The sequence below is a fragment of the Somniosus microcephalus genome, chromosome 14, assembly GCF_052327205.1.
Source record: "Somniosus microcephalus isolate GS21.2 chromosome 14, FLI_Smic_1.0, whole genome shotgun sequence".
Taxonomy (NCBI): Eukaryota; Metazoa; Chordata; class Chondrichthyes; order Squaliformes; family Somniosidae; genus Somniosus; species Somniosus microcephalus.
Window position 1 is genome coordinate 123,038,258 of NC_141000.1, and position 25,893 is coordinate 123,064,150.

General features: G+C 44.4%; 1 long non-coding RNA gene across 11 annotated transcripts in view; it reads right to left on the reverse strand.

Annotated features, from left to right (window-relative positions):
• The window catches only part of LOC147107890 (uncharacterized), a 420,818-nt gene that overhangs the window by 158,837 nt on the left and 236,088 nt on the right, over nt 1–25,893 (reverse strand). The window contains exon 1 of one of the 11 annotated variants that reach the window (XR_015080911.1): nt 22,420–22,509. The exons of the other annotated variants lie outside the window; for them this stretch is intronic. This is a non-coding gene — a long non-coding RNA (uncharacterized LOC147107890). Of the gene's footprint in view, nt 1–22,419; nt 22,510–25,893 lie in introns of those variants that run through there. 11 annotated transcript variants of the gene reach the window in all.

The following is a 25,893-nucleotide window of genomic DNA, read 5'->3' on the forward strand; positions in this document are numbered from 1 at the left end:
AGCAGCTATTGTGGGTAAGTACTCGTCCCCTCTCTCGCTTAATCCGACCGTTAAATTATTTATACAGTTGCCACAGCAACAAGGAAGCAGTTCTCTCTTCCCTCAGTTCAGGAAGACACTCTTCTCCCTCTCCCTCCTCAGATTAAACTAGAACTCTCTGCCTCACTGTTCCTGTACAGATACTAGGACAGGAGGAGTAATAAATCCCATCAGGTCTCACTGTTACTCTACTGCCTTGGTCCAAACATGGACAAAGGAGCTAAATTCCAGAGGTGAGGTGAGAGTGACTGCCCTTGACATCAAGGCAGCATTTGACCGAGTGTGGCATCAAGGAGCCCTAGTAAAACTGATGGCAATGGGAATCGGGGGGGGGAAACTCTCCACTGGCTGGAGTCATACCTAGCACAAAGGAAGATGGTTGTGGTGGTTGGAGGTCAATCATCTCAATCCCAGGACATTGCTGCAGGAGTTCCTCAGGGCAGTGTCCTAGGCCGTAACATCTTCAGCTGTTTCATCAATGACATTCCCTCCAACATAAGGTCAGAAATGGGGATGTTCGCCGATGACTGCACAGTGTTCAGTGCCATTCGCAACTCCTCAGATAATGAATCAGTCCATGCCCGCATGCAACAAGACCTGGACGACATTCAGGCTTGGGCTGATAAGTGGCAGGTAATATTCGCGCCACACAAGTGCCAGGCAATGACTATCTCCAACAAGTGAGAGTCTAGCTACCGCCCCTTGACATTCAACGGCATTACCATTGCCGAATCCTCCTGTATCAACATCCTGGGGGTCACCATTGACCAGAAACTTAACTGGACCAGCCACATAAATACTGTGGCAACAAGAGCAGGTCAGAGGTTAGGAATTCTGCGGCGAGGTCTCACCTCCTGACTCCCCAAAGCCTTTCCACCATCTACAAGGCACAAGTAAGGAGTGTGATGGAATACTCTCCACTTGCCTGGATGAGTGTAGCTCCAACAACAACCAAGGAGCTCGACACCATCCAGGACAAAGCAGCCCGCTTGATTGGCACCCCATCGACCATCAGCACTGGCGTACCGTAGCTGCAGTGTGTACCATCTACAAGATGCACTGCAGCAACTTGCCAAGGCTTCTTTGACAGCACCTCCCAAACGAGCGACCTCTTCCACCTAGAAGGACAAGCGCAGCAGGCGCATGGGAACACCACCACCGCAAAGTTCCCCTCCAAGTCACACACCATCCTGACTTGGAAGTATATCGCCATTCCTTCATTGTCGCTGGGTGAAAATCCTGGAACTCCCTCCCTCCCACTTTGGGAGCACCTTCACCACACGGACTGCAGCGGTTCAAGAAGGCGACTCACCACCACCTTCTCAAGGTCAACTAGGGATGGGCAATAAAAGCTGGCCTTGCCAGTGATGTTCACATCCCATGAACAAATAAAAAAAAGTACTAGGCCAGGACCAGTATTGAATCCTGTCAGGGCTCACTGTTACTGTAGCATGGTTGCCAAACCTCCAGGAATGTCCTGGAGTCCCCAGGATGTAAAGGTTAAGCTCTCGGTCACTGCTGTGAGCAACCCGGGAAGAAAATCAAAGGAAAACATTGTTTGTTTTTTTTCCATTTTCTTTGAACATTTTTGTTTCTTAGTTGTAAAAATAAAGGAGAACAGATGGTATAGAAACATAGAAACATAGAAGATAGGAGCAGGAATAGGCCATTCGGCCCCTCGAGCCTGTTCTGCCATTTAATGAGATCATGGCTGATCATCCAAATTCAGTACCCTGCCCCTGCTTTCTCCCCATATCCCTTGATCCCTTTAGCCTTAAGAAATATATCTAACTCTTTCTTGAATATATTTAATGAATTGGCCTCAACGGCCTTCTGTGGTAGAGAATTCCACAGGTTCACCACTCTCTGGGTGAAGAAATTCCTCCTCATCTCTGTCCTAAATGGCTTACCCTTTATCCTTACACTGTGACCCCTGGTTCTGGACTCCCCCGCCATCGGGAACATTCTTCCTGCATCTAGTCTGTCTAGTCCTGTTAGAATTTTATAAGTTTCAATGCGATCCCCTCTCATTCTTCTAAACTCTAGCGAATACAAGCCCAATCGACCCAATCTCTCCTCGTACGTCATTCCTGCCATCCCAGGTATCAGTCTGGTGAATCTTCGCTGCACTCCCTCCATGGCAAGAACATCCTTCCTCAGATAAGGCAACCAAAACTGCACACAATACTCAAGGTGTGGTCTCACCAAGGCCCTGTACAACTGCAGCAAGACATCCTTGCTCCTGTACTCGAATCCTCTTGCTATGAAGGCCAACATACCATTTGCCTTCTTAACCGCCTGCTGCACCTACATGTTTACCTTCAGCGACTGGTGCACAAGGACACCCAGGTCTCGTTGCACTTCCCCTTTTCCCAATCTATTGCCGTTCAGATAATAATCTGCCTTCCTGTTTTTGCCAACAAAGTGGATAACCTCGCATTTATCCACATTATACTGCATATGCCATGCATCTGCCCAATCACCCAACCTGTCCAAATCATACTGGAGTTTCTCTGCATCCTCCTCGCAGCACACACGCCCACCCATCTAGTTCCCTCGTCCAGATCATCAATATATATTGTGAATAACTGGGGTCCTGCAGTACCCCACTAGTCACTGCCTGCCACTCAGAAAAAGACCCGTTTATTCCAACTCTTTGCTTCCTATCTGCCAACCAGTTCTCTATCCAAGTCAGTACCTTACCCCCAATCCCATGTGCTTTAACTTTGCACGTTAATCTCTTATGCAGGACCTTATTGAAAGCCTTCTGAAAGTCCAAATATACTACATCCACTGGTTCTCCCTTATCTATTCTACCAGTTACATCCTCAAAAAATTCCAGTAGATTAGTCAAGCATGATTTACCTTTTGTAAATCCATGTTGACTTTGTCCGATCCTGTCACTGTTTTCCAAGTGCTCTGCTATTACATCTTTTATAATGGACTCTAGCATTTTCCCCGCTACCGATGTCAGGCTTACCGGTCTATAATTCCCCGTTTCCTCACTACCACCTTTTTAAAATAGTGGGGTAACATTAGCTATCTTCCAATCCATGGGAACTGTTCCAGAGTCTATCGAATTTTGGAAGATGACCAGCAATGCATCTACTATTTCTAGGGCCACTTCCTTAAGTACCCTAGGATGTAGATTATGAGGCCCTGGGGATTTATCGGCCTTCAATCCCGTCAATTTCCCTAACACCATTTCCCTACAAATACTGATTTCATTCAGTTCCTCCCTCTCATTAAACCCTATGTTCCCCAACATCTCTGGGAGGTTATTTGTGTCCTCCTTTGTGAAGACAGAGCCAAAGTATGTATTTAATTGGTCTTCCATGTCTTTGTTCCCCATTATAAATTCCCCTGATTCTGACTGCAAGGGACCTACGCTTGACTTCACCAATCTTTTTCTCTTCACATATCTATAGAAGCTTTTACAGTCAGTTTTTATGTTCCCTGCAAGCTTACTCTCATACTCTATTTCCCCCCTCTTAATTAATCCCTTTGTCCTCCTTTGCTGAATCCTAAACTGCTCCCAATCCTCAGGTTTGCTGCTTTTTCTGGCCAATTTATATGTCCTTTCCTTGGATCTTATGCTATCCCTAATTTCCCTTGTTAGCCACGGTTGAGTCACCTTTTTTGTTTTATTTTTATGCCAAACAGGGATGAACAAAATCTGTAGTTCATCCATGCGATCTTTAAATGTTTGCCATTGCCTATCCACCGCCAACCCTTTAAGTAATGTTCCCTAATCCATCCTATCCAACCCGCACCTCATACCATTTTTGGCTGGCCGGAGCTGTTGGAGGCAAAAGGTCAGGTGATGAAACCTCCAAAAATAGGTCCAATCAGAGTTGGCATCTCAGCCACACAGTGGTACTGAGACAGCGGTCCAGTAACAAATCCTGTCAGACCCCACTGTTCCAGACACATTAATACTCAGACAAAACAAGGGCAGTAACAGACCCTGTCAGGCCTCACTGTAACAGATAGTGTTGGGCAGACAGTGACAGTGACAAATCCTTTTGGAAAAAAACCCACAGGAAAAGTGGTCCAACCCTGGCTAACAAGAGAAGTTAAAGATCAAAGGAAGAGGCTTATAACGTTGCCAAAAAAAGTAGCAAGCCTGCGGATTGGAAAGATTTTAGAATTCAGCAAAGGAGGGCCAAGAAATTGATAAGAAAAGAGAAAAAAGAATATGAGAGTAAATTAGCAAGAGACATAAAAACAGATTGCAAACGTTTCTATAGGTATGTAATTAGGAAGAGATTAGTGAAAGTAAACATGGGCCCATTAGAGGCAGAGACAGGAGAAATTATAATGGGCAATAAGGAAATGGCAGAGACATTTAACAAATACTTTGTATCTGTCTTCACGTTAGAAGACACAAAAAACATTCTGGAAATAATGGGGAACAAAGGGTCCAGAGAGAAAGAGGAACTTAAAGAAATCAGTATAAGTAAAGACATAGTACTGGAGAAATTAAGGGGACTACGTGGCGACAAATCCCCTGGACCTGATGACCTGTATCCCAGGGTTTTAAAAGAGGGAGCTGCAAAGATAGTGGATGCACTGGTATTAATCTTCCAGAATTCCCTAGATTCTAGAACAGTCCCCAAGGATTGGATGGAAGCAAACATAACCCCGCTATTTAAGAAAGGAGGAAGAGAAAAAATGGGGAACTATAGGCCAGTTAGCCTGACATCAGTACAACAACAACTTGTATTTATATAGTGCCTTTAACGTAGTAAAACGTCCCAAGGCGCTGCACAGGAGTATTAGAAGACAAAAAAAATGGACACTGAGCCACATAAGGATAAATTAGGGCAGGTGACCAAAAGCTTGGTCAAAGAGGTGGGTTTTAAGGAGCGTCTTAAAGGAGGAAAGAGAGGTAGCGAGTCGGAGAGGTTTAGGCAGTGAATTCCAGAGCTTAGGGCCGAGGCAACAGAAGGCACGGCCGCCAATGGTTGAGCGATTATAATCAGGGATGCTCAGGAGGGCAGAATTAGAGGAGCGCAGATATCTCGGGGGGTTGTGGAGTTGAAGGAGATAGGCAAAATGCTAGAATCTATTATTAGGGACGTGGTTACAGGGCACTTAGAAAATCGTAATATGATTAGGCAGAGTCAACGTGGTTCTATGAAAGGGGAATTGTGTTTGACAAATCTGTTCGAGTTTTTTGAAGATGTAATGAGTAGGATGGATAAGGGGAAACCAGTGGATGTCGTGTATTTGGATTTTTAAAAAGCATTCGATAAGGTGCCACACAAAATTAGGACTCATTGGATTGGGGGTAATATATTAACATGGATTGAGGATTGGTTAATCGACAGAAAACAGAGAGTAGAAATAAACTGGAGTTTTTCGGGTTGACAGGCTGTAACTAGCGGGGTACCACAAGGATCAGTCCCGGGACTTCAGCTATTTACAATCTATATTAATGACTTAGATGAAGGGACTGAGTGTAACGTATCCAAGTTTGCTGATTATACAAAGTTAGGTGGGAAAGTAAGCTGTGAGGAGGACGCAAAGAGGCTGCAGAGAGATATAGACAGGTTGAAGGAGTGGGCAAGAACATGGCAAATGGAATACAATGTGGGGAAGTGTGAAGTTATCCACTTTGGTAGGAAATCAAAAAAAGCAGAATTTTTTTGAATGGTGAGAGACTGGGAAATGTTTGCACTCAGAGGGACCTGGGTGTCCTTGTACATGAATCACATAAAGTTAACCTACAGGTACAGCAAGCAATTAGGAAAGCAAATGGTATGTTAGCTTTTGTTACAAAGGGATTAGGTTATAAGAGTAATGAAGTCTTACTACAATTATACTGGGAATTGGTGAGGCCACACTTGGAGCACTGTGTACAGTTCTGGTCTCCTTACCTAAGGAAAGACATACTTGCCTTATAGGGAGTGCAACGAAGGTTTACAAGATTGGTTCCTGCGATAAGGGGATTGCCCTATGAGAAGAGATTGAGTAGACTAAGCCTATATTCCCCAGAGTTTAGAAGAATGAGAGGTGATCTAATCGAAACATATAAAATTCTTAGCGGGCTTGACAGGGTTAATCCTGATAAAATGCTTCCCCTAGCTTCGAAATCCAGAACCAGGGGTCACAGTCTCAGAAGAAGGAATTGACCATTTAGGACTGAAATGAGGAGAAATTTCTCACTCAGAGGGTTGTGAGTCTTTGAATTCTCTACCCCAGAGAGATGTAGATGCTCAGTCATTGAGTATATTCAAGACAGAGGTCGATACATTTTGGGGAACTAAGGGGGAAAACTTTGGTTGCTTTGCGTCTCCCGTTAGTGCCCTAAGAGGGCGCTAATGGGGTGCAAAGCAACTAGCGCCTGGGCGTGCCGATGTTTGAGCCGCTGCGAAATTGACCAGACATTTTGCGGCGGCGCTAAACACTACCGCCACGATCTCCTGCGCCGGCAGATCGTGACGTCAGTTGAGTGTGCAACGCCCCGGTAGCGCCCCAGACCGGATATTGAGTGGCGCCCCCTACCTTACTGCCTGCCGCTAGCAACGACAGGTCGAGGGGAACGTTTTGCAGTCGGGAAGAGACTGGGGGAGCGCTATTTAAAGGTGGCCGCTTCCTGACTTTTTTTGTCGGCGACATTTTTGCACCACGCATTCTGAGAGAGAGAGAGAGAGACTTCTGGAGAGATTCAACGCTGTGTGAAGGAGTTTTGGGTACTGAGCAGCACTCTGCAGGTTCATTTTGATTTGACCTTCCTTGCATCGATTTAGAAGAGACTATGGGGGCTGCACTCTGAGCTCTTTCCCTGGGCCTCTCCATTGTTCTTTCCAGCAGAATTGATGTACAGGTCTCTCCAGGCTGAGATTCAAGGCTGCAATGAGCAGGGTGTGGATGGAGAGCAAGATCGACCCTCCCCTTTAAGAACTGGCCAGCGCCAGTGTGTCTGTGTTCCATTGCTGACTGACATCACATGAGCTTTGCCAGAGCTCTGAGTTACCGCCTCGCTCCTCGGCGTTAGCGCCTTAAGAGAGGTGTGTAGCACCTGATTTAGCGCTCCAATCACCTCCAGGGGCGATAGAAGCCAAGTTTGCAGTCGGAGGCGATAATTAGCGCCAGGCGCTAAACTTTGCGCCTGGTCGACAATAGCATCCCAAATGGGGCAATATCGAATTTCTCCCTCCAAGGAAATCAAGGGATATGGGGATCGGGCGGGAAGGTGGAGTTGAGGTACAAGATCAGCCAAGTATCTTATTGAATGGCAGAGCAGGCTCGAGGGGGCCAAATGGCCTACTCCTGTTCCTATTTCTTATGTTCTTATGTTCTTCATATACTAACTGATCCCAGACATCCCTAATCTATATAGTAACTTATCCCAGACAGACACTCATCAATACAGTAACTGACCCAGACAGATTCTAATCAATATAGTAACTGACCCCAGACAGATTCTAATCAATACAGTAACTGACCCCAGACAGATTCTAATCAATATAGTAACTGATCCCAGACAGATTCTAATCAATACAGTAACTGACCCAGACAGATTCTAATCAATATAGTAACTGACCCCAGACAGATTCTAATCAATACAGTAACTGACCCCAGACAGACTCTAATCAATATAGTAACTGACCCCAAACAGATTCTAATCAATATAGTAACTGACCCCAGACAGATTCTAATCAATACAGTAACTGACCCCAGACAGATTCTAATCAATATAGTAACTGATCCCAGACAGATTCTAATCAATACAGTAACTGACCCAGACAGATTCTAATCAATATAGTAACTGACCCCAGAGAGATTCTAATCAATACAGTAACTGACCCCAGACAGACTCTAATCAATATAGTAACTGACCCCAGACAGATTCTAATCAATATAGTAACTGACCCCAGACAGATTCTAATCAATATAGTAACTGACCCCAGACAGATTCTAATCAATACAGTAACTGACCCCAGACAGATTCTAATCAATATAGTAACTGATCCCAGACAGATTCTAATCAATATAGTAACTGATCCCAGACAGATTCTAATCAATACAGTAACTGACCCCAGACAGATTCTAATCGATATAGTAACTGACCCCAGACAGATTCTAATCAATACAGTAACTGACCCCAGACAGATTCTAATCGATATAGTAACTGACCCCAGACAGATTCTAATCAATATAGTAACTGACCCCAGACAGATTCTAATCAATATAGTAACTGACCCCAGACAGGTTCTAATCAATATAGTAACTGATCCCAGACAGATTCCAATCAATATAGTAACTGATCCCAGACAGATTCTAATCAATACAGTAACTGACCCCAGACAGATTCTAATCAATATAGTAGCTGACCCCAGACAGATTCTAATCAATATGGTAACTGATCCCAGACAGATTCTAATCAATACAGTAACTGACCCCAGACAGATTCTAATCAATACAGTAACTGACCCCAGACAGATTCTAATCAATATGGTAACTGATCCCAGACAGATTCTAATCAATATAGTAACTGACCCCAGACAGATTCTAATCAATACAGTAACTGATCCCAGACAGATTCTAATCAATATAGTAACTGACCCCAGACAGATTCTAATCAATACAGTAACTGACCCCAGACAGATTCTAATCAATACAGTAACTGACCCCAGCCAGATTCTAATCAATACAGTAACTGATCCCAGACAGATTCTAATCAATACAGTAACTGACCCCAGACAGATTCTAATCAATATAGTAACTGACCCCAGACAGATTCTAATCAATATGGTAACTGATCCCAGACAGATTCTAATCAATATAGTAACTGACCCCAGACAGATTCTAATCAATATAGTAACTGACCCCAGACAGATTCTAATCAATATAGTAACTGACCCCAGACAGATTCTAATCAATATAGTAACTGACCCCAGACAGATTCTAATCAATATAATAACTGACCCCAGACAGATTCTAATCAATATGGTAACTGATCCCAGACAGATTCTAATCAATATGGTAACTGACCCCAGACAGATTCTAATCAATACAGTAACTGACCCCAGACAGATTCTAATCAATATAGTAACTGACCCCAGACAGATTCTAATCAATACAGTAACTGACCCCAGACAGATTCTAATCAATATGGTAACTGATCCCAGACAGATTCTAATCAATATAGTAACTGATCCCAGACAGATTCTAAACAATATAGTAACTGACCCCAGACAGATTCTAATCAATATGGTAACTGAACCCAGACAGATTCTAATCAATATAGTAACTGACCCCAGACAGATTCTAATCAATATAGTAACTGACCCCAGACAGATTCTAATCAATACAGTAACTGACCCCAGACAGATTCTAATCAATATGGTAACTGATCCCAGACAGATTCTAATCAATATAGTAACTGATCCCAGACAGATTCTAATCAATATAGTAACTGACCCCAGACAGATTCTAATCAATACAGTAACTGACCCCAGACAGACTCTAATCAATATAGTAACTGACCCCAGACAATTCTAATCAATACAGTAACTGACCCCAGACAGACTCTAATCAATATAGTAACTGACCCCAGACAGACTCTAATCAATACAGTAACTGACCCCAGACAGACTCTAATCAATATAGTAACTGACCCCAGACAGATTCTAATCAATATAGTAACTGACCCCAGACAGACTCTAATCAATATAGTAACTGACCCCAGACAGACTCTAATCAATACAGTAACTGACCCCAGACAGACTCTAATCAATACAGTAACTGACCCCAGACAGACTCTAATCAATATAGTAACTGACCCCAGACAGACTCTAATCAATACAGTAACTGACCCCAGACAGACTCTAATCAATACAGTAACTGACCCCAGACAGACTCTAATCAATACAGTAACTGACCCCAGACAGACTCTAATCAATATAGTAACTGACCCCAGACAGATTCTAATCAATACAGTAACTGACCCCAGACAGATTCTAATCAATATAGTAACTGACCCCAGACAGACTCTAATCAATACAGTAACTGATCCCAGACAGACTCTAATCAATATAGTAACTGACCCCAGACAGACTCTAATCAATACAGTAACTGACCCCAGACAGACTCTAATCAATACAGTAACTGACCCCAGACAGATTCTAATCAATACAGTAACTGACCCCAGACAGATTCTAATCAATATGGTAACTGACCCCAGACAGACTCTAATCGATATGGTAACTGACCCCAGACAGATTCTAATCAATACAGTAACTGATCCCAGACAGATTCTAATCAATACAGTAACTGACCCCAGACAGACTCTAATCAATACAGTAACTGACCCCAGACAGATTCTAATCAATACAGTAACTGACCCCAGACAGACTCTAATCAATACAGTAACTGACCGCAGACAGATTCTAATCAATACAGTAACTGACCCCAGACAGACTCTAATCAATATAGTAACTGACCCCAGACAGACTCTAATCAATATAGTAACTGACCCCAGACAGACTCTAATCAATATAGTAACTGACCCCAGACAGACTCTAATCAATACAGTAACTGATCCCAGACAGATTCTAATCAATACAGTAACTGACCCCAGACAGACTCTAATCAATATAGTAACTGACCCCAGACAGATTCTAATCAATACAGTAACTGACCCCAGACAGATTCTAATCAATATAGTAACTGACCCCAGACAGACTCTAATCAATACAGTAACTGATCCCAGACAGACTCTAATCAATATAGTAACTGACCCCAGACAGACTCTAATCAATACAGTAACTGACCCCAGACAGACTCTAATCAATACAGTAACTGACCCCAGACAGATTCTAATCAATACAGTAACTGACCCCAGACAGATTCTAATCAATATGGTAACTGACCCCAGACAGACTCTAATCGATATGGTAACTGACCCCAGACAGATTCTAATCAATACAGTAACTGATCCCAGACAGATTCTAATCAATATAGTAACTGACCCCAGACAGATTCTAATCAATACAGTAACTGACCCCAGACAGACTCTAATCAATACAGTAACTGATCCCAGACAGATTCTAATCAATACAGTAACTGACCCCAGACAGATTCTAATCAATATGGTAACTGACCCCAGACAGATTCTAATCAATACAGTAACTGACCCCAGACAGACTCTAATCAATATAGTAACTGACCCCAGACAGACTCTAATCAATACAGTAACTGACCCCAGACAGACTCTAATCAATACAGTAACTGACCCCAGACAGACTCTAATCAATATAGTAACTGACCCCAGACAGATTCTAATCAATACAGTAACTGACCCCAGACAGATTCTAATCAATATAGTAACTGACCCCAGACAGACTCTAATCAATACAGTAACTGATCCCAGACAGACTCTAATCAATATAGTAACTGACCCCAGACAGACTCTAATCAATACAGTAACTGACCCCAGACAGACTCTAATCAATATAGTAACTGACCCCAGACAGATTCTAATCAATATAGTAACTGACCCCAGACAGACTCTAATCAATACAGTAACTGACCCCAGACAGACTCTAATCAATACAGTAACTGACCCCAGACAGATTCTAATCAATACAGTAACTGACCCCAGACAGATTCTAATCAATATGGTAACTGACCCCAGACAGACTCTAATCAATACAGTAACTGACCCCAGACAGACTCTAATCGATATGGTAACTGACCCCAGACAGACTCTAATCGATATGGTAACTGACCCCAGACAGATTCTAATCAATACAGTAACTGATCCCAGACAGATTCTAATCAATATAGTAACTGACCCCAGACAGATTCTAATCAATATAGTAACTGACCCCAGACAGACTCTAATCAATACAGTAACTGACCCCAGACAGATTCTAATCAATACAGTAACTGACCCCAGACAGACTCTAATCAATACAGTAACTGACCCCAGACAGATTCTAATCAATACAGTAACTGACCCCAGACAGACTCTAATCAATATAGTAACTGACCCCAGACAGACTCTAATCAATATAGTAACTGACCCCAGACAGACTCTAATCAATACAGTAACTGACCCCAGACAGACTCTAATCAATACAGTAACTGACCCCAGACAGACTCTAATCAATACAGTAACTGACCCCAGACAGACTCTAATCAATACAGTAACTGACCCCAGACAGACTCTAATCAATAGACTCTGGCCACCCAACTTCCTTTTCTGTCTCCTAAATTAGCTGACATTGTTAACGGTTCTCTCTCCTCAGGTACTGTCCCTCTCTCCCTCAAAACTGCCGTCATCACCCCTCCTCAAAAAAACAACCTTTGACCCCTCCGTCCTTGCAAACTACCGTCCCATCTCCAACCTCCCTTTCCTCTCCAAAGTCCTTGAACGTGTTGTTGCCTCCCAAATCCGGTCCATATTTTCTGCAACTCCATGTTTGAATCCCTTCAATCAGGTTTCCGCCTCTGCCACAGTACCGAAATGGCTCTCATCAAAGTCACAAATGATATCCTTTGTGACCGTGATAAAGGTAAGCTATCCCTCCTCATCCTTCTTGACTTGTCTGCAGCCTTTGACATGGTTGACCACACCATCCTTCTCCAAAGCCTCTCCACCGTCGTCCAGCTGGGTGGGACTGCACTCGCCTGGTTCTATTCTTATCTAATCATAATCAGAGAACCACCTGCAATGGCGTCTCTTCCCGCTCCTGCATCGTTACCTCTAGTGTCCCCCAAGGATCTATCCTTGGCCCCTTTGTATTTCTCATCTACATGCTGTCCCTTGGCGACATCATCCGAAAACACAGCATCAGTTTCCACATGTACACTGATGACACCCAGCTCTACCTCACCACCACTTCTCTCGACCCCTCCACGGTCTCTAAGTTGTCAGACTGCTTGTTCAACATCCAGTTCTGGATGAGCAGAAATTTTCTCCAATTAAATATTGGGAAGACTGAAGCCAATATTTTTGGTCCCTGCCACAAACTCCATTCCCTAGCCACTGACTCCATCCCTCTCCCTAACATCTGCCTGAGGCTGAACCACACTGTTTGCATATTTAACCCTGAAATGAGCTTCCGTCCACATATCCGCGGCATAACTAAGACTGCCTATATCCACCTCTGTAACATCGCCCGTCTCTGCCCTTGTCTCAACACATCCGCTGCTGAAACCCTCATCCATGCCTTTGTTACCTCTAGACTTGACTATTCCATCGCACTCCTGGCTGGCCTCCCACATTGTACCCTCTGTAAACTTGAGGTCATCCTAAACTCGGCTGCCCGTGTCCTAACTCGTGCCAAGCCCCGTTCGTCTGTTACCCCTGTGCTCACTGACCTACATTGGCTCCTGGTTAAGCAACACCTTGATTTCAAAATTCTCATCCTTGTTTTCAAATCCCTCCATGGCCTCGTCTCCCTCCATGGCCTCGTCCCTCCCTATCTCTGTAATCTCCTTCAGCAACACAACACCACCCAAGATATCTGCGCTCCTCTAATTCTGCCTTCTTGATCATCCCTGATTATAATCGCTCAACCATTGGTGGCCGTGCCTTCTGTTGCCCAAGGCCCTAAGCTCTGGAATTCCCTGCCTAAACCTCTCCGCCTTGCTACCTCTCTTTACTCCTTTAAGACGCACCTTAAAACCTACCTCTTTGACCAAGCTTTTGGTCACCTGCCCTAATTTCTACTTATGTGATTCGGTGTCAAATTTTTTGTCTTAAAATACTCCTGTGAAGCGACTTGGGACGTTGTACTACATTAAAGGCGCTATATAAATACAAGCTTTTGTTGTTGTTGCTTTCCCCAGACATTCCTAATCAATATAGTAATGGATCACATACAGATTCTAATCAATATAGTAATAGATCCCAGACAGACTCTAATCAATATAGTAACTGACCCCAGACAGACGCTGATCAATATAGTAACTGATCCCAGACAGATTGAAGTCAATATAGCAACTGATTCAAGATATCCCTAATCAATATAGTAACTGATCACAGACAGACGCTAATCAACATAGTAACTTATCCCAGACAGACGCTAATCAATATAGTAACTGACCGTAGCGAGACTCTAATCAATATAGTAATTGACCCCAGACAGACTCTAATCAATATATTAACTGATCCCAGACAGACGAGAATCAAGATAGTAACTGACCCCAGACAGATTCTAATCAATAAAGTAACTGACCCAGACAACCCTAATCAATATAGCAACTGATCCCAGACAGACACTAATCTCTCCACGGATGTTGCCTGGCCTGCTGAGTTTTTCCAGCATTTTCTGTTGTTATTTCGAATTTCCAGCATCTGCAGTATTTTGCTATCGTACTAATCAATATAGTAATCAACATAGCATGCAGGTACAGCAAGTAATTAGGAAGGCTAATGGAATGTTGGCCCTTATTGCAAGGGGGATGGAGTATAAAAGTAGGGAAGTCTTGCCACAACTGTATAGGGTGTTGGTGAGATCACACCTGGAGTACTGTGTGCAGTTTTGGTCTCCTTACTTACAGAGGGCGCGGCGACCGGAGCATTCACATCCCGACGATGTGTTCGGCGAGTCGGGCGGAGGCAGCGCAGCACAACGAGCAGCAGCCACGGCGTCCCGCTGCAGCACGTCGGCCGGCAGCTCCATGGCGGGAAGCTCGCAGTCTGACTGGGAGGAGGGGAGCCGGGCATGGCGGCCAGAGGTCGGATCGTGAGCGGGAGAAGCAGGCCACCACACGTGGAGCCGGCAACAGTGAGGAGGAGGCCGCGGTGACGAGGAGGACGGAGCGGCTGAGGGACATCGTGCTCCCACTGCCACTGGAAGCCATTGTACTGACTTTCTGAACACGGCGCTGTATGAATAGCTGACGTGTCCCGACGGGGAGTAAGCATTCCATTGTAATTGTACTTGTACTGGTTACATATGGCAAATAAAATTGAATTGAATTGAATATACTTGCATTGGAGGCAGTGCAGAGAAGTTTCATTAGGTTGATTCCTGAGATGAAGGGGTTGACTTATGAGGAAAGGTTGAGCAGGTTGGGCCTATATTCATTGAAGTTTAGAAGAATGAGAGGTGATCTTATTGAAACATATAAGACTCTAAGGGGGCTTGACAGGGTAGATGCAGGGAGGACATTTCCCCTCGTGGGGTATCTAGAACTAGGGAGCATAGTCTCAGAATAAGGGGTTGCCCATTTAAAACGGGGATGAGGAGGAATTTCTTCTCTCAGAGGGTCGTGAATCTTTGGAATTCTCTACCCCAGAGACCTGTGGTGGTGGAGTCATTGAAGGCGGAGATAGACAGAGATGTTACTGTCATAGTGTCTGTCTCCGGTCAGTTACTATATTGATTAGCGTCTGTCTGGGATCAGTTACTATATTGATTAGCGTCTGTCTGGGATCAGTTACTATATTGATTAGCGTCTGTCTGGGATCAGTCACTATATTGATTAGCGTCTGTCTGGAATCAATTACCAAATTGATTAGAATCTGTTGGGGGTCATTTACTATATTGATTAGTATCTGTCTGCGGCCAGTTAATATATTCGTTATGGATGTTTGGGATCAGTTACTATATCGACGAGAATCTGTCTGGGATCAGTTACTATATTGATTACAGTCTGTCTGGGGTCATTTACTATATTGGTTAGAGTCTGTCTGCGATCAGTTACTATATCGATCAGAATCTGTCTGGGATCATTTGTTATATTGTTATTATATCACTCAGAGGGTGGTGAATCTTTGAAATTCTCTATCCCAGAGGGCTGTGGAGGCGCAATCGTTGAGTATATTCAAGACAGAGATCGATAGATTTTTGGACATTAAGGGAATCAAGGGATATGGGGATCGGGCAGGAAAGTGGAGTTGAGGTCGATGATCAGCCATGATATTATACAATGGCGGAGCAGGCTCGAGGGGTCGTACGGCTGACTCCTACTCCTATTTCTTATGTGCTTATGTTCATAAACCCACTTCTTGTGTTCCATATTTTATATAATAACCCACCACTGCTGCTCCCTGTTCTAGAAACATAGAAGATAGGAGCAGGAGTAGGCGATTCGGCCCCTCGAGCCTGCTCCGCCATTCAATGAGATTATGGCTGATCATCCAAATTCAGTACCCTGTCCCTGCCTTCTCCCCATATCCCTTGATCCCTTTAGCCTTAAGAAATATATCCAACTCCTTCTTGAATATGTTTAATGAACTGGCCTCCACCGCCCTCCGTGGCAGAGAATTCCACAGGTTCACCACTCTCTGGGTGAAGAAATTCCTCCTCATCTCAGTCCTAAATGGCTTACCCCTTATCCTTAGACTGTGACCCCTGGTTCTGGACTCCTCGGCCATCGGAAACATCCTTCCTGCATCTAGTCTGTCCAGGCCTGACAGAATTTTATAGGTTTCGATGAGATCCCCTCTCAATCTTCTGAACTCCAGTGAGTATAAGCCCAATCGACACAATCTCTCCTCATACGTCATTCCTGCCATCCCAGGTATCAGCCTGGTGAATCTTCGCTGCACTCCTTCCATGGCAAGAACATCCTTCCTCAGATAAGGCGACCAAAACTGCACACAATGCTCAAGGTGCGGCCTCACCAAGACCCTGTACAACTGCAACAAGACATCCTTGTTCCTGTACTCGAACCCTCTTGCTACGAAGGCCAACATACCATTTGCCTTCTTAACCGTCTGCTGCACCTGCATGCTTACCTTCAGCGACTGGTGCACAAGAACACCCAGGTCTCTTTGCACTTCCCCTTCTCCCAATCTATTGCCATTCAAATAATAATCTTCCTTCCTGTTTTTGCCACCAAAGTGGATAACCTCACATTTATCCACATTATAGTGCATTTGCCATGTTTCTGCCCAATCACCCAACCTGTCCAAATCGTACTGGAGTTTCACGACATCCTCCTCACAGCATACCCTCCCACCCAGCTTTGTGTCGTCTGCAAATTTGGAGATATTACATCCAATTCCCTCATCCAGATCATTAATATATATTGTGAACAGCTGGGGTCCTAGGACCGGTCCTTGCGGTACCCCACTAGTCACTGCCTGCCACTCGGAAAACGACCCGTTTATTCCAACTCTTTGCTTTCTGTCCGCCAACCAGTTCTCTGTCCAAGTCAATACCTTGCCCCCAGTCCCATGTGCCTTAATTTTGCACACTAATCTCTTATGCGGGACCTTATCGAAAGCCTTCTGAAAGTCCAAATACACCACATCTACTGGTTCTCCCTTATCTATTTTACCAGTTACATCCATATATATCCATATATATATTAAGCCATCCCTTAGTATTCTCTGGTCCATTATTTTATACATTAACTTGACCCATGGTATTATTTAATTATATTACACACATCAGAAGCACAGATCACTAAAAGTAGTGATGCAGGTTAACAAGGGCATAAGAAAAGCAAATAAAACCCTGGGGTTCATCTCTAGAGCGATAGAATTGAAAAGTAGTGAAGTTATGTTAAACTTGCATAGAACCTTGGTTAGACCACACTGGGAGTACTGTGAACAGTTCTGGTCTCCATGTTATAAAAAGGCACTGGAGAAGATGCAAAAAAGATTTACTGGAATGATACCAACACTGAGCAATTATACTTATCAGGAAAGGTTGAACAGGCTGGGGCTCTTTTCTTTAGAAAAGAGAGGACTGAGGGGTGAGCTGATAGAGGTCTTTATGTTTATGAAGGGGGTGGATGTAGAGAGACTGTTTGCACTTGTGGGGGAGATCAGAACTAGGGGCCATAAATATAAGATAGTCACTCATAAATCCAATCAGGAATTCAGGAGAAATGTCTTTACCCAGAGAGTGGTGAGAATGGGGAACTCGCTACCACAGGGAGTGGTTGAAGTGAATAGCACAGATGCAGTTAAGGGGAAGCTAGATAAACACACGTGGGAGAAAGGAATAGAAGGATATGCTGATAGGGTGAGATGAAGATGGATGAGAGGAGGCTCGTGTGGAGCATGAACATCGGAATGGTCCAGTTGGGCCGAATGACCTGTTTCTGGGCTGGAAATACTACGTAATACTTATATATAACAATAATAATCTTTGCATTTACTTGTTTAAACTTCACCTTCATCCAGTTGCATTCTTAAAACCAATTACACTGTGTGCGATAATGATCGAATTCACTCAGGAAACAATCACAGAACATTCTAGTCAGGAAAATCAAGAGCTGCAAACATCGCGGACAAAGCAATCATATCCAGCACCAAATCAAACGATTTTTTGAGGAGCTTAAAGACTTGAAAAACACAGTGAGCACATCGGGACTTTCAAATTTAAATCAGACTTTCCAATTCTGATTACAATCGCAGAGCTGAGATGCTCAATTCCAATTCATCACTCACTTTCTGAAGCTTGAGCTCCATTTATTTTTTTAAAAATTTTTGCCTGTGTAAATTTTGCGCTCATCAAAACGTGAGATGTTGATGCTGGAGTATGGGATGTTTTCTATTTCAGATTTCCAAGGTAAGCATTAAACAGCGAAGATGAAGAATATAAAGTTCCAATCGCTGTGCTCCGACCACGTACCACAGACCACATCCTCAGAAGGTTGTCCCCTATTGGACAAAGTGCCATCCTACGGACTGTCTGATTGAGACTGCCAACTAGTCCCAAATTCATGGCAATATTATCCATGCCTGTTGGAAACTGGACCGTGACTGACCCAATCGCAGGTCAATAGAACCCTTATAAGCCAGCAAACACAACGGACTTTCATCGGATCAGTCTGGGCTGGACTTGGACCCAGCTTTCAGAGGGAAAAGGCCAGTGTCGAGCCCACTACATCTCCCAGTCCTCTTTTCATGATGTAGATTGAGCTCCATTTATTTTATTTTTTAAATTATACTTTTAAAAGCTGGTAACCCCATGATTAAAAGAAAAAATAGGCCATGTTAATCTCAACTCTCTGTGCATAGCTTCTGAACATTTCTGCGTTCAGCGAGGCTGATGGTAAGTGGAATTCAGCACCATCAAACCAATTCCAATTTGCCCCAATTCAGGTCACACGCTCAATCTATTCATAAGGCCACCAGCAGTGACTGTTAATGAAAGAGTTAAGCAAACAATTTGTAAGAAACTATTTCTGAACTGCACGTGACTTAGCAACTGACTATCAAGAACATTTTTTTCAAGATCTAATTATTCCCGTTTTACTTTGAGACCATCCCTCTCTCCCATAAATTATAATTTCATAATGAGAGTACAAAGATCAGTAGTAACTTTCAAAAGGGAATTGGATATTTACTTGAAAGGGAGAAATTTGCAGTGCTATGGCGGGGGGTGGTGGGGGAGAGCAGGGAAGTGGGACTAATTGGAGAGCGCTTTCAAAGAGCTGACAGAGGCACGATGGGCCGAATGGCCTCTTTCTGTGCTATATGATTCTATGAGGCCTGCAGACTTTGGGCTCTTTGATCCTGTTGAAAAAAGCTGTGAGTGACCCACTTTGATTTCAGCAGGTCGCTTTTCCCCTGGCTAACATGGGACTTACCAGATTCCCCTTCGAAACTACTTTCCTTGTTCCCCTTTTTCTCTGCCAGTTTTCCTCCCCTCCTCTCCCTTCCTGAAGAAGTTGACTTTTGCTGGGGTGTGGTTCAACAGGAACTTGGCAACTTGCCCATTCTTCATGAGCGGGTCCAGAAAGCAAAGGTCTGCAGGTGAGCCCAACACCATCCTCATCTGATGTCTCATAGAACTGACCAACAGGGATCACGGGATGGTGACCAGGAGCTGGATTTCTGGAGAATTGCTCCTCCCCTATCGCAGAAGTGTTGGTGGTCCTTCTCCCATCTCTGGCCGTGGCAGGAATGACGTATGAGGAGAGATTGGGTCGATTGGGCTTGTACTCGCTAGAGTTTAGAAGAATGAGAGGGGATCTCATTGAAACTTATAAAATTCTAACAGGACTAGACAGACTAAATGCAGGAAGGATGTTCCCGATGGTCGGGGAGTCCAGAACCAGGGGTCACAGTCTAAGGATAAGGGGTAAGCCATTTAGGACTGAGATGAGGAGGAATTTCTTCACCCAGAGAGTGGAATTCTCTACCACAGAAGGCTGTTGAGGCCAATTCATTAAATATATTCAAGAAGGAGTTAGATATATTTCTTAAGGCTAAAGGGATCAAGGGATATGGGGAGAAAGCAGGGACCGGGTACTGAATTTGGATGATCAGCCATGATCTCATTAAATGGCGGAACAGGCTCGAGGGGCCGAATGGCCTACTCCTGCTCCTATCTTCTATGTTTCTATGTGATGAGATTAGCTAGCTCAACAGACCTGTGAATCGACCCTGGGATCTTCCTGATCTATACAGCTCAGCTACTATCATAGAATTATAGAATCATACATGCATATAGAATCATAGAGCACAGAAGGAGGCCATTCGGCCCATTTTGCCTGTGCCGGCTCTTTAAAAGAGCTCTCCAATTCGTCCCACTCCCCCTGCTCTTTCCCCAGAGCCCTGCAAATTTTTCCTTATCATGTTTTTATCCAATTCCCTTTTGAAAGTTACTATTGAATCTGCTTCCACCACCCTTTCGAGGCAGCACATTCCAGATTATAACAACTCACTGCGTAGAAAATTTTCCTCATCTCCCCCCTGGTTCTTTTGCCAATTATCTTAAATCTGTGTGTCCTCTCCGACCCTACTGTCAGTGAAAACAGTTTCTCCTTATTTATTCTCTCTATCAAAACACCTCTATTAAATCTCCCCATAACCTTCACTAGCTTCTCTAGTCCCCCAACATAACAGAGGTCCCCCATCCCTGGTACCATTCTAGTAAATCTCCTCTGCACCCTCTCCAAGGCCTTGACATCCTTCCTAAAGTGCGGTGCCCAGAATTGCACACAATACTCCAGCTGGGACCTAACCAGTGATTTATAAAGGTTCATCATAACTTCCTTGCTATTGTTTAATTGGATAAACTCATTGAGGAACTGGGAAACTTTGATTCTTGTCCTTTGTTTCTCCCCCACCAGCCCCCTCTCTATTCCTCGGGTCCCCTCCAGGTTACGGATCATTCCCCGGCCTCTAGGGAACCTACGCACTTCATGGGTGCTGGGGGAGGCAAGAGGTGACCCTTTGTCTTGTTTCCTTTTTTCTCCGTCCCTAAGCAAAGAAATGTCTGGCATCCACTCAGCCTGTCTCCTACAGAGGCATTGACAGCAGGCTGCACAGAATTAGCATTTCGCAGGTGTGTGTTACAACTCTGCCGCGGGACTCCAACACACAGTAACCGCATACCCTCATTATTTGTTCAATCAAATTAGAATCGGGGGGGTGGGGGGGGTGGGATTCAGATGCTTTAAATACTCACTCTCCAACATCATATTCCTATTAAAAAATAAATACCCATGATCCCGTTCTTCCTCTGTGATCTCTCCAACGATATCGCAACAGCATTTTAACAAAAATGCCAAACCGGGTCGAAGGAGAACTGACAGCCTCAGTTTCCAAACAGAGATTTCATTTCCAAGTTAAAAGGGCAGGAGCGCCAAGGGTCTGTTAAATTAAAAAAATTAAAATAAAACAGTTTTCTTTCAGGATGGGGGGCAACGAGGTGCGGTTGCAAAAAGGAACGTCACCTGGCTGGGTACCAAGTTGACACAGCGCGGCTCATTCTGCGAGATTCCGGGCACAGACATTGTTTCTGTGACCGCTCGACCTAGGGGAGGGGAACGGAAGGACGGATCGGAGGGTGGGATGGAGGCGGGGTGGGGGGGGGGGAGGGGGGCAGGTTTGGCTGGTTGTCGGATGGGAGAGGAGATTAAAACCAGAGGAGTTAGCTGACTGAAAACTCATTACTTACAAATCCCATCACACTTAAAATAAAGGCAGGAACATGCCGGAATGAGAAAATCCTGCTTTTTTTTTGTTTTGTCTGGCCGTTCACAGGGAAACGACTTTTCACAAAAGGGGGTCTGTGGTGCTGCCACATAAACCTTGACCCTTGACCCTTGACCTTCCCGTAGTCAAAAGGATCAACACTGTGAAAAGTCTGATCTATCTTTCGAAGGGCCATGTTGACTAAACTCGCAGTCTCCCTCTCTCGAAAAAAAATAAAAAAATAAATTCTTTCTTCCAAATCCCCTTGGTCTAAAATAAACAACATTCACATCTGCTTAGCAATCATGTGACTTTTTCCGTTTCTTTTCCCCCATTAGCCATGTGCTCACATTTCATTGCATTCTCAAATAACCACACAGATTCCACCCCATCCTCCGCGGATCATAATGCATGACATTGCTGCAGAGAGAGAGCATGGGAACGGATCATCCTGAAAGAGACACAGGGTCCCTGATACTCTAGTCTGTAACCATGGAATCGGATGCCTTCCTCTTCACCCTACTTACCTCTCGCAGCTGCGGGCTGCTCCCCTATTGTGACGGTGTTGGTAGTGGTGGAGTGGGAGGAGGCCGGGGGGGTGGTGGGTGGTTGGTGGGGGGGTGAAGGAGGAGCAGGAGAGGTACGCCTTCTTCGCCGTGACCGAACTTGCCTTCCCTCTCTCCTGCAAAGGCGCAGGTTAGGCAGGCTATTGGTCTAGACTGCTTGCGTGGTGCACTGAACGAGACTTGATGTAACCCTTGCTCCGTGTGTGCCACACCACCAGCTGTGCGACTGCAGACTATGAGAGGGGGGAGGAGGTGGGTGACAGGGAAGGGAGAGGAGGGGTGTGTGACTGAGAGAGAGAGAGAGCAAGAGAACATTGGAAATCCGTAGTTAAAAAGAAGTCCGTCCGATTGTGCAATTTTTTTTTTGCAGCCATCGATTGAATGACTATCGAGCATTTGTGTGAAACAGATAGCCTTAGCAAACAATTCCCAGTCCTCAGCAGTACGCTGGGGCACTCTGCTATTCATCCCAAAGAGTTTTCAAGCATTCGGTCACTCCGATGAATTCATAACTACTTCAAACCTAAAACAGCCCGATGACCTGACCTGGCCCAGCCAGTGTTCTCACAATAAGGGACGTACATTCTCAAATACCTTCTGTCGCCATCCGATTCTTGTCGCAATCTTTCCTCTGATATTTTCGCCCTCTCAATTCATAAACTTTTTTTTTTACATTTACATCTTATTTTGAAAAAGTGAAATGGGAGTTATTTGCGACATTTTTATTCCAATTCGCGATAATTTTTTTAATCAATTCCTTGCGGTTTCATTTACATGTCATTAATATTATTCCATAAAAATTCATTTTAAATTGATGGCTGGAAAAATAAGCTCATACAAAAAGGGGAATTATAAAATAGATCTTTCTTGGAGCTAAGGTATTTAATACGTCATTGGTTTAATGGTCCGAATTAAACCGAGAATGGATTTTTAAGTTCTATTTTTAAATTAAATATTACAGACTATCTACCATCTGGTAAGTTTAAACTCCAATTTACACTTCCATTCAGCAGACATCATCTAAAACATTCATTCGCCCTGCTGGTCAAAGGCACACGGGTAAGATCATGCGGGAAAGTACGATTAATTTTCCCTTAAAACTAATTAAATTTATGCGCAGGTTATTTGATTTTTTTTTTTAACGACTCGGGTTCTGGTTTCATCTTTTAAAAAACATTTTGTTCCCACTTGCTCCTCTCCTCTGCTGAAAGAATTTCCTCTTGTTGGTACACAATTCTACCGCACCAGTAGCCCAAATGTTTATTCTTCCTACGTCAGTCCAAACAATGAGTGCCAGCAGGCCATTCGACCACGAGAGGGAGGTAGAAACATAGAAACATAGAAACATAGAAGACAGGAGCAGGAGTAGGCCATTCGGCCCCTCGAGCCTGCTCCGCCATTCAATGCGATCATGGCTGATCATCCAAATTCAGTACCCTGTCCCTACCTTCTCCCCATATCCATTGATCCCTTTAGCCTTAAGAAATATATCCAACTCCTTCTTGAATATATTTAATGAATTGGCCTCAACTGCCTTCTGTGGTAGAGAATTCCACAGGTTCACCACTCTCTGGATGAAGAAATTCCTCCTCATCTCAGTCCTAAATGGCTTACCCCTTATCCTTAGACTGTGACCCCTGGTTCTGGACTCCCCGACCATCGGGAACATCCTTCCTACATCTAGTCTGTCTAGTCCTGTTAGAATTTTATAAGTTTCAATGAGATCCCCTCTCATTCTTCTAAACTCCAGCGAGTACAAGCCCAATCGACCCAATCTCTCCTCATACGTCATTCCTGCCATCCCAGGTATCAACCTGGTGAATCTTCGCTGCACTCCTTCCATGGCAAGAACATCCTTCCTCAGATAAGGCGACCAAAACTGCACACAATACTCAAGATGTGGTCTCACCAAGGCCCTGTACAACTGTAGCAAGACATCCTTGTTCCTGTACTCAAACCCTCTCGCTACGAAGGCCAACATGCCATTTGCCTTCTTAACCGCCTGCTGCACCTGCATGCTTACCTTCAGCGACTGGTGCACAAGGACGCCCAGGTCTCGTTGCACTTCCTCTTCTCCCAATCTATTGACATTCAGATAATAATCTGCCTTCTTGTTTTTGACACCAAAGTGGATAACCTCGCATTTATCCACGTTATCACAATTGAACCCCATCCTGATCCCCACTCAGCTTCTCACACGTGCGCTTTCCCGCAAGGGTTCGCTGGACTTAAAACTGTCCCTGAGTGAGGAGAGATTAGGAGAAATGCCTTTAATCAGAGAGTTGTTGGAGCATAAAATGCTTTGCCAAAGGGGGGTAGTTGCAGCAGAGACCATTGCATCTTTTAAGGGAAGAGTGGGTAAACAGTTGAAGCTGAGAAAGGTACGGAGCTATGGGGCGAGAGGAGGACGATGGGATTGTTTTTGGATTGCTCTAGCAAAGAGCCGGCATATGCACGATGGGCCGAATGGCCCACTCTGAGCTCCTGAAACTGATGTTGTGCTATTTTCCATTCCCTACAGAGGTCTACTGTAATGCTACAACCCTTGTCCCAGCAAAGATCTGCTGGCTCAACACAGACCAGGACTCTGCTCTTGAATATTCCATTGAACTCCTGGTTGGCCTCCCACGTTCTACCCTCCTTGAGCTCATCCAAAACTCGGCTGCCCGTGTCCTAACTCGCACCAAGTCCCATTCACCCATCATCCCCTGTGCTCGCTGACCTATATTGGCTCCCGGATAAGCAACCATCCTTGTTTTCAAATCCCTCTGTGGCCTCGCCCCCCTCCCTATCTCTGTAATCTCCTCCAGCCCCACAACCTCTCCGAGATATCTGCGCTCCTCCAATTCTGGCCTCTTGAGCATGCCCGATCTCCATCGCTCCACCATTGGTGGCCGTGCCTTCAACTACAGGACCCTAAGCTCTGGAATTCCCTCCCTAAACCTCTCCGCCTCGCTACCTCTCTTTCCTCCTTTAAGACACTCCTTAAAAACCTACCTAACTGCCCAAATATCTCCTTATGTGGCTCAGTGTCAAATTTTGTTTGATAATTGCTCCTGTGAAGCGCCTTGGGACAATATAAATGCAAGTTGTTGTTGTTCTTGGACCTTCTGGTCAGTATGACTTACCTGTGTTTTTATTATTGTTGGACTGAGTGGTCGACACACACATAAAACAGAGGGGGGGATATCAGTCGCAAATTCCATTTTTGTTCAACACTGAACACCAGTGGGGCACTCAGGTCATCACACCCAGCAGTCCCCACAGTCCAACTTAATTAATAAACATCAGTTGCAGTTATACCTAAGCGTTCAGTTCAATTTTGAACTAAAGGGTGATTTTTGTTTACATTGCTTTAGCAAATTCTGCATTCGCTAAGGTGAGGTACATCAATCCTGGGGAGGAAAGTCTTCTCCCCATTTAGGGTACCCAGTA